Raw genomic sequence first — 14988 nt, 5'->3', positions numbered from 1 at the left:
TGTACATTAATTTTTACTATACAGGTTTTGATAATAAAAGCATTGAGATCAGACAATTCTATTAGATACAGAGTTGTATCTTTTATATCTTTTATTAGATACAGTTGAACTGTATGTCTGTGTTCAGAAAGTTCATTTGAAATCAAGCCATATGTACAATATTGGAAAATGCATCTGTGCTGATGATCAGTAGGTTTTTTAAAAAAAAATACAAATATTATATACAAAATAGTTTACAAAGGCAAATTACTGTGCAAATAATATATACATACTGTTTCTCCACCATCCTGGTGGTTGACATCTCTCGTTGCTCTCTATGAAAAGCAAAGCATAGAACCAACTCCAGGAAATATTTCAAAATGACCGTTACATTTCAGTTGACATGAACTGGTGTAGAAGGAAGCAGACGTTGCTCAGTGTTCATCATGAACAATTTTCAGGGTGCTGGCCCAAATCTCTGGTTTCATTGTTAAGTTTAAATCAATATTTTCATCAACACTTTACTTGATGACGGTGTATGAATGACATGACTATGAAAACAGTGCCATCACAGTCATAATGACTCATAAGCATTATGTCAACATCATAAACCCTGCATGGTCATGAAGATTACATTGTTTGGGCTGTATTTACCATAACTCACCTAATGATTACAGTCATAAAATGTTTGTGACATTCACATAATTTTTACGACACATCCATGACTGTCATGTTATATGTATAGCGTCGGTGTCAAGTGTAAAGTGTTATGTGTATAGTGATATTTTCAAGCTGTAGTACATTGCCATGATTTTTAAAACATATTTTTGAGCTTTTTTGGCCTTTATTCGTGATTGTACAGTGAGAAGGACAGGATGCAGGTGGGGAGACAAAGACGGGGAGGGACCAACAAAGGACCCAGGCCAGAATCCAACTCGGGTTGCTGGTGTAGCAGTGCAGTGCCGTACCGCTTGAGGCACAGCAGAGTCCATTGTCTTGATTTAGTTTAGTTGGTTGTTCACAATTCTGTAGGAATAGAGTAAACTGCAGAGCACATTGTGTTTCTCCCCCAGTGGTGGTTCTACACATTATTGGGCCCTAGGTGAAATAAGGACACAGGGCCTATTTGAATTTCTTTGCAGGTGTTAACCATAATGGGGCTGATTGACTGTTGGAGGCCCCTACAGAAGGCAGAGTTGGTGGGGCCCTAGGCAGTTGGCTAATCTGCCTATTTGGTGAAACCAACTGTGTTCTTCTCATGTCTAAAGTAGTTCAGTTAGAGAAATGACAGTACTCTGTTCCAGTGGTGAGGCTGTGGTGGTCCAGTTTCCATCATCCATGGTGCTGTTGCCAACTGAGCTCCATGACGACTCTGGAAGGGGCATGAGGAGGTGAACGCTGATTCCCACTGCGAGGATGAGGAGGGCAGCCAGAGTGGTGAGTCCTCTCCTCAGGAGCAGCTGGGAGGAGGAGAGCAGAGCTGCCGGCTGATGATGCTGCTGGATTTCTGAGACGGGAGGCTTCAGTACTTCCTGCATTTGGTGGGACAAAATCTCATAACCTTCCTCTGTCTGAAAGTGGAGATGAGAAGACAAACTGACACATTATATTTTATCCGAAACTACCTATGAAGAGGACCTGCAAAGCATGTACAGAGTGTGGAGTGAATACAGGGTAAAGAAGTAATGACAATGTAGAACAAAGAAAGAGTAGCACTATATAGTACATTTGCAGGACCTACTGAGTGTGCAAGCAGTGTGCAAAGTTAGTGAACAGGATTGTAGAGGGACATCACATCATACCCATTGCATGGGGCAAAGGGGTTTGGTGATTCGTAAAATACAAGGGATCTTGAGATATTTACCACACGTTTGCTTCCTGAAATCAGGAGTCCAGGTTCAGGCTCTGACAATGATTTCGTCATCTCCACACATGATGCTTTCCCTGCTCGTTCCACTGCCTGTAAACCACAACATTATTAAGGGAAAAAAGGCCAAATAGAAATGAAATAAAGCCCAATATGATTTATTGTATTGAAATAACAGATGACTCGTCTTGTCTACCTCTTTGGTCATTTTCTCCCAGTCCAGCTTAAAGATGACGGCCATTAAGAAGACTGCCAGTAGTACGTTTGAAATTAGCATGCCAACCCAAAAGCCTTTGTGAAAGAAACAGCAGCACAAACATAAATGCTGCAAAAATCTAAACGATGTCTGAATGAACATAATCAATAAAACTGATAGACAGATCACTGGAAACCAAAAAACAATGTCATTGTTGTTCCATGATTAAATTCAATAAACAGTTATGGGCGGAGGGGGGTTTTTTTACAAGAAGGGAGCAGTACAAAAAAGTAATGGGTTTATGAAGCCTACATGTAATTAATTTGTAGACTAGCTTGTCTTACCAAGGCTGCCTAGTCCAGCAGGAAACATCAAAGCTATGATGACAGGTAAGCCTATGAAATAGTATACAACGAAGTAGGCCCCAGCTGTTATTTTCTGTTTTCCCAGCCCCAGCAGAATACCCATACTGACACACTGAAAATAAATAGAAATGTGGTTTGTTAGTGTTACAACAACTACATATATGTGTATATAATTTAAAGTTATAATAATCGCAGTAAGTCATACATAGTGTGTGTGTGTGTGTGTGTGTGTGTGTGTGTGTGTGTGTGTGTGTGTGTGTGTGTGTGTGTGTGTGTGTGTGTGTGTGTGTGTGTGTGTGTGTGTGTGTGTGTGTGTGTGTGTGTGTGTGTGTTGTTTACCATGAGTGAGCTAAAAAACTGCATGACAGAGAAAGCATTGAAGAGTTTTGAAACTATCGCTGCAATGGTGCTGCAATTTAAAAACACATCAACAGTTATGACATCAGAAACATCTAAAAAAAATATAGACATTAGATTTGTCATGAAAGCTTAATCCAACTTACTCGTCAGATGTAAAAAGGTATCCAATTACACTTTTCGTGCCGGCCAGGAAGACACACTGAATAACTGTGAAGACACCTGTGGAGTTTAACACAGAGTGTCACAACCAGGGAAGACGACAGGTGGCTAAACAGGTGACTTGTCAAGGAGAGGGGGGCCAGAATTGGGTAATCATGTACTCATACTGGTATGTCACTTATTAGGTGGGGGTTCTTTTAGGCTGGCCGCACACTGGCTCCGACAACACTGCGATTCACTTTTGCCTCCGACAGAATTCGGACCCCCAAACCCAATTTCACACGAACATTGCATTGATAGTCAATGGGCGGTGCAGACAAAATAGAACTTGTCTCTAATTGCTGTCCGACATCGGCGAATATTCGCGGACATCGGCGCCAGTGTGCGTGGTTCTATTGAAAACAATGGAATCGAATTTTAGCTGAGCACTGCTCAGCACTTTGTCGGAGCCGGTGTGTGGAAGCCCTTAGACTACTTTGTTCTGGGCCCAGCTGAAGGTGTCAGCGGCCTCGGGTCACAACTACTAAAAAGATTTATTCAAGGACAAATAGGAAGGCTTCAATAGGTCCCTGTGAGAGTGCAAACCACAGACAAGGTGGCATCTTAATTTCATTTTCTGCTGCTTTTTTGTTGTAAGCGCATCAACATTTCACAAATAATAGTTAATTCCACAATAATAGCTAGTGATAATTAAAATAATAATTCATTAGATTTCTTTTGTCAGGAAGTGAAAACGTAAGCCCTGACCCGTCACCCGGGAGTAGTGTGTCATATCAGCATATATGTAGGCCATTTGGACAGGACTGGTAAAACCTCTTTAAAGGTGCCTTTACACAAATACTTACCACCACCATCAGATTCCAAGTATTCATTATGACTGGATACATGAAAATGTAGATCCTCTCCATGTCTGCCATTTTGAATTTCCAGAGACAGACATCTTAAGCTGCAAGACCTACTGTACTTTTGTCATACTGATAAATATTAGTTTATTATTTAGTAAATATTCACTAAAAGATCAAATTGGGCAAGAAGCAGCACAGTTTCAATGAGCAGCATTACATAGTCGCTTACCTACTCTGGCCACCATCCTACACAGTGAACCTTTAAGGGAGCTAATTAAGTCTGTACTATAGGCCTACCTGTGGTGACCAGAACCACCTTGCTGGTCCGGATGGCCCCTGCAGTGTCTCCAGCACCCAGCGCATTCCCCACGCGAACACAGGCCACTCCGTGGGCACCTGAGGGAATCTTCATACCCACGCAGAAAGCACAGTAAGTTGAAAAGATGATGATCATCCTGTTGATATATGTCGAGGTGAGCTAAAAACACTACTGGGTCTGGGTTAGGGTCACATGGTTAGATTTGAGTAGAGCTTTCAGTCAAAGGTTTTGCTTATGGCTATGTTAACTAACCAGGCCGCACCATCCTAGTGACGCAACCCCTTCACAATCTAGTTTCCAGGGGACCAATCAACTGATCTATTCCCCCAATTGAGCAGAAATACAATTTTGGTGTCATTCATATCCTGTGCTGTAATGTGGGAAGATGGGAGTGGGACTGTGCTGAAGGCGGGATTTAAAAAAAAAAAAGATTTTTTTTGCTTTTGGGACTTTTTGATGTAATGTAAAGTTATTTGCATGTGTATTTGTAGGACAGTTCATACAATGTACTCTTCTACCTATACCAATATTATTTTCTTGTTGTAGAGGTAATAAAAGCAGCTGTATTTGTGCAGCAGAGTTCATACACCATACCATAGACCACCATTGATTTTTTTGTTGCAAAGGTCAAAGGTCAAGTCAAATAACTGTATTTGTGTCACACAGTTCATGTCAGTACAGTATCACTATTGTTTTATATCCGTGCAGGTTATACCATGTAGTTGATGTAAGACAGCGTCACAACGATGTGCTGGGCACCAAGATCCACTTCGCTCAGCATTCCTGAAGTGAAGAAAGAAAACAAGTCGCGCTGAACTGACTACATGGGCCTTAATTGAAATCTACAAGTCAGACGTTTTTGTGATATTAAGTTGGTAAAATTATCTCAACGAGGGGAAGCGTACTAAACATTAAAACCAGGCCCGGAATGGTAATCTGTCATAAAGGCAGTTCCCCGCAGAGTGCCAGTCCTTTAAAGGGATGTTTTGTTGTTTATTTCCAGAATTCATGCTTCCCATTCACTAATGTTACCTTTTTCATGAATCCTTACCACCAGCATCACATTCTAAGTATTCATTATGACTGGAAAAATTGCACTTTTCATACATGAAAAGGTGGGTCTTCTCCATGGTCCGCCATTTTGAATTTCCAAAAATAGCCATTTTTAGCTGCAAAAAATACTGTACTTGGACCAGACTAGAAAATATTTGTTTATTACTTAGTAAACTTTCATGTAAAGATCAAATTTGGCAATAGGCAGCCCAGTTTCAATGAGCTGTATCGTTGCAGTACCTTTTTTGATCATTTCCTGCACAGTGTCCCTTTAAGGACCAATGCTGTTGCTGTTTTTTTTTTAATTTAACAGAACAGTCTACTATTAAGAGAGGGGCTGTACAAAATCGTGTGGGTCTTTTTTATATATATCTCAGCTCAGTCATGGTTCGAACGTTTATGAATGCACAACACTATCCATACAAGATGACATACATTCCGTTGGTTGATGGCCCTTGGGGAAGCTGTCTTAATCAGTGTCACCAAAAAAAAATCAGGCGAAGTCGCTATTGGCGCGCTGAAAAGTCGCTAGATGACGTCATGACGTTACGTATGACGTCATAACATCACGCACGACACGCTGATCCTTAGAAAACGTTCCCACATGCCTTCATTCACAGTACAAATGGGCAGTGCTAGCTACTGTTTGGAGATCAAAGCTAATCTGCAGCCCTGCTTATCTGTGGAAAACCCTTCTGACGGCGGCGCAGAGTTAGAATTATGCTGTAAAACAATGATTTTGCATTGAAAATGCACGTTTTAAAGTCGCCAGATGCACCAAAAAGTTGCGAAAATCGTTAGATACGTTTTTTTTGTCACCAGGGACGACAAAAAGTTGTGAAATCTAGCGACAAAGTCGCTAAATTGGCAACACTGGTAATTTTAAGGAGTTGCTCTCGGGGTTGGAACGTTCTATGTAGAGGTGCACCGGATCCTCATTCTTAGGATCCTGCCGGATACCGGATCCACTGCTTAACCCTATTCAGACTGGACTTTTTTGGCATTCCTGGGCCTGGGGGGGGGGTTGCTCTTTTGCCCCCCCCCCCCCCCCCCCCCCTCATAACTCATGAACGGAATACAGTATGACTACGAAACTTGGGGGAGATGATCTACATATGGACATCTATGAATGATATAATTTTTGTGTAATTATCTGGTATTATGACGTCATTATGACATCATTATCTTATTATGCCCAAAATCTCGCCATAATGGATTTTCCAACAAATTTAGATAATGTACTTACATTTTTATGATTTTATGCTTTAAACCACTTAAATGCTCACAAAGTTGTCTGATGCTAATGGAAATAACAAAAAAATATGAAAATATATGGCGTCATAGATATGGTAAAGTGATTTTCGGTCAGACATACCTGTCAGAAAACCGTTGCCATGGCAACGACAAAAATGATAAACCTAATCTTTCGGTACCTAACTGTAGCCAACTAAATGTTAGGAAAAGTCACAAAGTTTCGTAGTCATAGCTTAAGTCGTTAAGGAATTATACAACATCAAAGTTGGTGCGGGCACTTTTAGCCCCGCCCCAGTCTGGATAGGGTTAAGATCCTGCCGGATCCGGAACCAGATACCGGATCCTACGAAAGGGTTGAAACACATAGCCTACTCGCACACGTGGGCCCTTTTTATCACGTTGGCTCAAACTATTTTGACTGAAAAGCCTGGGCTACCGGCAGTGTTGCCAATTTAGCGACTTTGTCGCTATATTTAGTGACTTTTGGCCACCTGGCGACAAAAAAAATAATCTTGCGACTTAGCGACTATTTCGCTTGTCTTGTGAGAGGCAAATCAGTCTCCCTCCCAGTGTTGCCAGATTGGGCGGGTGCCCGCCCAATTGGGCTTCTTGGGATGAGCGTCGGCGGGCAAAAACGGGAAAAATTGGCCATTTGGCGGTTTTTTAAGCCGTTTTGGGCCCATAGAAGTCAATGTAATTTGTTGAATTTGGGCGGAATTTAGCGCATTTTGGCGGTTTTTGAGAGCATTTTGGGCGGGATTTGGTCAGACACATCTGGCAACACTGGTCACTCCCCAAGACACCACACAATGCATTTCCAGTGGCGGGTAGAGACATACGTGACACATGATGCACCACGGTGTGGCAGCTTTTGTGATACGCACAGTAATTCTCATGCACGTACATCTGCTTGTATGAGACTACGGCAAGCGATATGGGACAAAGATATGGCAGGAACCGAATGTCAACATAAACCGAGATTACACAATCTTCGATATGGTCACCAAATGTTTTGGGACTGTCATTTATGTTATGCCTACACTTTGGAATTAGATCAGTCTTGTTGTTACACAGGTATATTTGATTTACCTAAACTGTACCCTGTACTTAACTTTACTCGGTCTACCCTACAAGCATATGACAAATTTAAATGAGCACTAGCAGGCTGGCCGCACCGACCGCAGTGAATCTCGGGCACATGGCGACAAAAAACTCATCTAGCGCCTTTAGCGACTTTTTGGTGCATGTGGCGACTTTTTAAAACGTGCATTTTCAGTGACAAATGAATCGTTTTTCCACATAATTCTGACTCTGCGCCGCCGTCAGAAGCGTTTCCCACGGTTAAGCGGGGCTGCAGATAAGCTCTGATCTCCAAAAAGTAGCTAGCACCGCCCGTTTGTACTGTGGACGAAGGCAGGTGGGCACGTTTTCTGTAGATCAGCGCGCCGTGCGTGACATTGTGACGTCATACGTAACGTCATGACGTAATCTAGCGACTTCTAGCGACTTTTCAGCAAGCCCATAGCGACTTAGGCTGATTTTCTTTTGGCAACACTGGCTACCGGACATACCTGTCAACTTTGAGCTCCCAAAATCCGGGAAAATTCCCATATTTTAAGCCAAAATCCGGGACATTTTCTAAAGGCCAAATTTTGACAGTCAACGGGATGACAGACAGATCGGACGGTGCGTTCTACTCTGCTTTTCACAACAGCGCGCGTGCAAAGACAGATCCTGTCTAAAATCCCTCAGCACACGTTTTACAGCGTGGAGAAACAATGCAATGAAAACAAAACAATGAAATGAGCGCAATGAGTTTCTTCTTGTTGTTTTGTCGCACAAGTTGTCTGTTCGTGCAAAACTTCGTGCTGGTACAGGTTGTGATTAGGTTAATCGCATGATTCGCTGTTCCGAGTCTGTCTTATGCGTTGCATGAACTGATGGTTTCTGAGGAAAAGAGTGGGCGCACAAGCGCTTCGGAGCTCGAGGTTGACAGCTTGTATTTTCAAGGAACTTCAATTCTTGGTGGTATCTGGCATACCGTCTTCTGGCAGGTAGCTTGATGAGCAAGACCCTCTGTCTCTCTCTTCAAGAGGGGGTGTGGCTCGTCGGACAGGGCCGTGGGTAGCCTATAAATAGCCTACTGGACCGACTGTGTTTTTTGATAATGTGAAAAATCCGGGATATTTCCGGGAAAAAATTCAAATCGGGAAGAAATCGGGAAATGAGTCAAAATTAGGGAGTTTCCCGGGAAATTAGGGATGGTTGACAGGTATGCTACCGGATCCTGGAACCGGATCCGGATCCTGTGAAAAACCCTATTATCCTGCCGGATCCCGAACCGGATCTTGGATCCTGTACATCTCTAGTTCTATGTAATGATATATTCATGATAAATATTCATAGCAAATAATCATATTGCTATTATCTAGAATTAGGACTACACTCGCTGTTGATCTGTCATGTGAGCCGTCACGTGAGCTGTGTTTCGGAAACTTTTGCATCTCTCAAAAAAAAATCCAAGGAGAACGCAGAAGATACATAGTTAAAAAGGACAATAGTGTATTCGTCGGGAACGCTTTAAAGACGTTGAGGGATACACTTGTCCTTTTTAACTATGTATCTTCTGTGTTCTCCTTGGCCTTTTCGTTTCACCAAATGTTCAGAGTGTTACATAGCCTACATCCAGACCCCAACACACACAACAGGCCGTGATGGATTTGGCCAAGACCGGGAGAAAATGGTAGCCTACAGTAACACCAAGGTCACCAACGCAAACCAGGATCGGGATGACACACACATACACATACCCTGCCCCTGTAGGCCTACTACACATTCACACACACACACGCACGCACGCACGCACACACGCACGCACGCACGCACGGCCCCTTAGCACACCCACACGGCCCTTAGCGCACACACAGGTATGACCCCCTCCTCACATACACAGATGATATGAATGTTGCAGCACAGAGAAAGACAGATCAGTTCTGATCCCGAACTGACAACATTTTTATAAGTCAGGGAAAGCAAAGAGAGAACTCCAGAGGTCTGCATGCTTCCATTTCTTATCATTAATTAAAACTCTTGAGATTGTACATTACAAACTTTAAAAATAAACCATTCAAATCTGTTATATTTTATAACAGTCTCTCCGTCTTATTGCCTCCAAAACAAACATGCAGAGAGTGTCTGAGGCCAGAATCTAACAGCTTGCAGTGGTGAAACATTTTGGTGTGAACTGAGGAACTTGAGTAAACCTGCCAGTGAGTGAGAGCCCCCTAACCAATTTATATTCTATGCTCCATGATGTAAGCTAATGTGGTGTGCCCTCTCTCACCTATTGAACTGAATGTGTCCAACAAAGTGCACTTTAATATTCTTTTTTCTCTTTTTATGAAAGTAAAGACAAAACATTTTATAAGCTGATATTAAGAACCTACTTTCAATAAAAATAACTATTTGTACTGTGTTTTTCCTGCGTGCCTTTTCTTTTCATGATATCCTCGCTGAGGGCCACAGTTAGATAAGATTACTAAAGGGCAGAGCAACAAAGATGATGTTTGAAATGTAAAACCTGCTAGAAATCCCCCGACCTCGTAGATCCACCACTCAAAACAGCACATGAAGAGACTGGGGATGGCCAGCTTCATGAAGGAGCCCCACTCCTGCAGACTGTCCGTGCTCCAGCCTGGAACATCACACAAGACATCATGAAAGATGATGAATAAAGCATAGTGTTCTGAAATAGTTCCTACTTATATGGACGCTCCTGCTTATATGGAGCCCTATGTTTGTGCAATGGTCCTTTATGCTCCACAATGCGTGCTTCTTTATGATCACAAGTCTGTGATGCTACGTGTAGGTCCTGTCTTTTGTTAAATGAGTCTTGCTCAGCGAACACTGACATCAGTGGATATCATATTGTGGAAGGAGAGGAGAGTAACGTGACAGTTTGTTCTCACCTCCCCAGGTGTTGACATGCAGTTTCCTCAGCCAGATGTAGAGGAACAGGAACAGCATGTGGTAGATCATAGAGAGGGAGTTAGCTGCCGCAGAACCTCTGCCATGTAAAAACAGGACAAGTTTTTACAAAGAAATTGGGAGATTTTCCTCCATTTTTGTTTCTTTCCTAATGGAATGGTAATGATCCTTTTTGTTGGTGAATTGAATTGAATTGCTTTGTTGTGTGTTTGCTGTCATGCTTTTAAAAGCAAACAGTTGCTTTCACGAAAACGTGACTTCACATCAACAAAACGGTTAATTCCGAGATGTCACTGCAGTTGGTCTATGTTAGGCACGTCAACCCCTCAGCTATTGTCACCTCAATTATACCAAATATGACCACAACAGTAATGACATATTGTTGTTATGATGTAGTTGAGTGTATTCAATGAATACAGTGACTATGCACTTGAAAGCAGTAATGACCAACGACTTACACGATTCCAAGATCCAGCCAAGACACCAGGGCGTAGTTGGTCAACACATTTGCAATATTGGACATTACAGCAGCATAGGCCATTGGAGGGAGAATTCTCTGCACACAGTCAACAAACAAGATGATAGACATGCAAAGAATATGTTCACAGATGTTTGCACACAAAAAACAGTCAATAAAAAGAAAAACAAATGGAATGGGAGGTTGCACGGTGTGCGTCACACCTAATTTTGTAGATAGGACGCCAGCAGTTGGTGCACAAAAACAGCCTGCAAGGTAGAGATTAGAATACGGTATTGAAAACAATTAACTAGTGTAAAATGCGATTTGATGTGGCCTATTGTTCGTGCTGTCTCACCGGAATGGCTGGCAGATAGGCCATCACATAGATTTCAGCTATCCTATAAGGAGAAGGGGGATCACACTGCACACTATAATTGCCACCCGAGTTACATTTTGGGACACTTCAGGTCAGGGAAAGAAAGTCATTTAAGTATACAGTAGCATACAATTAGAGCAAACCCAACTCTGCTCCTGTTGTGCAGTTCTGATTGCCTAATAATGTCATGTTTCGTAGTCTGAGAGTATGAGAATGCATTATATAAACGCATTCCATTCACCCAAAGGAGGAAAGACGTAAGCAACTGAAGACTGAAGATTCTAGACGACCTGATCATAGGAGGTTCTAGACAGGGGCCAGGGTGGGCCAGGGCCCCCGTAGATTTCCTCCTGGCCCCTAAAGTCAAGCTAATATTATGGTAATGAGTTATGACTTGGTTCGGCGAAAACTATTGGAAAGCTCATATTTCTGAATGTCGCAGGCTATCAAGCCAGACCCCTTATACGATTAACTAAATCAAACATGTCAGTGTCGCGTCCAGAGCGAAAATAACTAATTTATGGCAAAATATCTTCAGCGAACTCTGCTTCTTGTTTCTGGTGTACACACACACAGTGAGGCTACAATTTACCTGGCCACCTCGGGCTCCTGTCCCAGCACTAGCAGGATGGCCCTTGTGTTGACCAGCAGCGCCCAGCAGAGCAGAGTGTGGATCAACAGGATGATGATGCATCTCTGCAGGATCACCCCCACACGCAGCAGGTTCCTCGCACCAAACGTCTGAGCAGGTAGATCAGACACACACACACAGCTAAGGGACTGACCACAAAATCATGCACACACACACGTAAACTTTCAAGAACACCAATTCTACTATTACAGTCAAGAAAATTCACATCGGCAAAATATCGCACCAAATCTTACCTGGGATATGAGTGTGTCACAGGCTAGACATAATCCAATTCCTGTTGCTATACTTGTGACTAGAGGTGCTTAACTCGAATCTTTGAGGCGTCCGGATTGATTGGATCATTCCAAGGAGGGTACCCGGATTAGACGGATCACTCGGATAATTCGGATCACTTATTTAAAATAAATAATAATAATGTATTTTTTAAAACGTTTCTGCGGTTAAGTAGCTATGGGCCTCGCCTTTGTTGTTCCATTTATCAATTCACGTGGATAAATCAAAGAGTAAGACAGTTTGATCAACAAAACTCACTTTATGAATGTCACAGTTCCTAAACTCATGCTGCGAGCCGACCCACCTGGGTCTCCTCACTAAACATGCATCCACAACTCGAACAGCCTTTGGCAGCAGTGAAACTGATTTTGCAATAAATAATATGTGTGTTTGTATTTAAGAAGACTAAAAGTCAAATATTTGGGAGCAGAAGTCTAGTTAAGCAGGGACAGTCAGGAGGCGAGCAGCAGATGAGCACTCGCTTCCGCTGCCGAGTTGCCTTGCGACTCGCACACTCGTGGCAAAAACGAAACTTAAGCGTTGATCCGATCCGTAGGCGATTCGCTGCTACCAACAACTCAGTCAGGATTCGTCTCACCGAGTCGCTGATGGCGCCGCTGCTGAGTGACTCGGACGAGGGGAGTGACAGCAGTGGCTTTAAAGACTGTACGCTGTAACGCAGTGAGTGATAGTAGAGTCACGTCTGTAGACTATAATTTCCCTAAGAGTAGCCTACAGACTGAGATGTTAAAGCGTTGGCAGAGCACTGTTAACATTTAGGAATGTAGACCCTAACAGTCAGAAGCACACACACGGGGATCCGCGACTCAATTGGCCACAACAGGCTGGACGGATCTAAAAGGCTCGATGACGAGGCGGGAGTTGGTTCAGTTTTACTCAGTGAGTGTTCGTGACTGAACAGCATACTAGGGAGATTAGAGAATGGCTGTTGTAGTCAACTAAAGAGGATATATTCCGGTTTCACAATTTCTCGCGCTGTAACTGCCATGTTGTTGACATATTAATGAAATGCCGTCTGACCCGCCTTTGGCGGATCAATGCACGACAGCCATCCGGTCTGTTCGGATGAGGTCTTGACCCGGCTCTCCAACCGGATCCTCCGGGTTTTATATCATCTCTACTTGTCACATTAGAAATCTGCAGAACAACAAGTACATTTGGTCTGGGTCAATAGAAATGACCTGAAAGTCTTACGTAATGAGTTACAGAACATCTACCACCACTGATGAGGCACGTAATACAGTAATGTACGGTAAACACGTGGATACTTTAGGCTTACAGCACAGGCCATGGCATAACCTGCCAGTGCGCTGGTCCCGAGGCGACCTACGAACATCGTCACGACCACAGGCAGGAGGTAAGTCAGGGTACGACATCCCAGCTGTTAGAGATAACAACGAACAAAATTAACATACATTTTCTCACATTTTTGGACCAGTGGAATTGTAATAGTCAAGTAGCGCAGCACAAGGAAATATGTAGGCCTATTATCAAGATGGTTAAAGGCAGAATCCATGATGATTTCCTATTCCAATTCTCACCAGTGGGGGCAGTATGTAATATAAAGGATGACTTGTGTGGAAATCAACGCTTCCCACCACATAATTTGTAAAACTAAACAAAAAGCTGAAACATGCTGTTTCCAGTGACAGAGCAATGAAGCTTGAGCCAGCAGTGGCCTAATGTATTAGACTTCAAAAAAAGACAAATATCACAGATTGTGCCATTAATTTAAAAAATCTATAAATTATGAAAGCAAAGTTTAAAAGATGATGAAAGGCTTCTGACTGAGAGCCCACGATCTGCATTGACCACCAAGTGCCTCTGCTCAATTTCATTTCACTCTGGCAACTAGAAATGCTCTCACAGAGTGCAGACCTAGGAAGCTGTTTGATAGAACATTTGACTATAGTACACCCTATTTTTCAAGTCTATCTGTCTTCTTTTTGTGGAGTTAGAAACAAAAAAAATCCATCTATGGTGAAGAATCTTTCAAAAAGTCCTGGTTTGTGATACAAATCACAAATTCAATCACTTGTTCCTTTGTCATTTCCAACAACTCCATAAAATTTCATCCAAATATGTTCAGAACATTTTGAGTTATCCTGCTGACAAACAAACAAACAAACAGACAGACAGACAGGCAAACCAATGCGACCAAAAAACAAACTCCTTGGCGGTGGTAATTAAACTAGGAAGGATTACTATAGCAAGTTGTCCCATGTCAAACTCTAGATCGACTTTGTCATTACTTGCATAACATGTTATCAATTATATGCACATTCCATTTTGTTGCATGCACTATGATGTGCCATGTAATACCAAAAATCATGACACTATCTTACAACTGCACGCAATTCTGTACTTATTTAACTTAAGTTTAAGTGGAATTTGCCACATCATGTTTCCTCAATAACTTAACCTAATATGATGACACAGAAAGCCACACTGACAAATGTTCTATTTTTGACATCAGTAGTCTACAGACACCCCATCTCTTTCTTACCAAGGGTACGACCATTCGCAGGATTATATAGACCTCCTCTCTGACAGCTAGAGGGATCCATCTCCTTGCAAAGCTACAGCAGAAGAGCCGGTTGGAGAGGGACTTCTCCTGTGACAAGGCCCCTTCAGTCCCCCGATCAGGCTCAGCCATGTTGCCGTGCTCACCGTCTGGCCCTGAAAAGAGTTTTGTTGTCTATTGGGAACCCAAGCCCCAAAAAAAGGTTGTGCAACTACTATACTGTCACTGGCGTTATTCATGATCCGGCAGCCTTCAAGGGCCCTGTAGGAGGAGGAGTGGCAATGCCCTGCGTTACTTA

General features: G+C 42.7%; 1 pseudogene; it reads right to left on the bottom strand.

The window, feature by feature from the left end:
* Positions 1-92: 92 nt before the first annotated feature.
* On the bottom strand, positions 93-14741 carry LOC134454205 (multidrug and toxin extrusion protein 1-like; annotated as a pseudogene).
* Between the last annotated feature and the right edge of the window lie 247 nt (positions 14742-14988).

The sequence above is a fragment of the Engraulis encrasicolus genome, chromosome 8 (genome assembly GCF_034702125.1).
Source record: "Engraulis encrasicolus isolate BLACKSEA-1 chromosome 8, IST_EnEncr_1.0, whole genome shotgun sequence".
Classification (NCBI taxonomy): Eukaryota; Metazoa; Chordata; class Actinopteri; order Clupeiformes; family Engraulidae; genus Engraulis; species Engraulis encrasicolus.
Note: the sequence above shows the minus strand (reverse complement) of the source record. Positions and strands in the feature narration are given on the sequence as shown.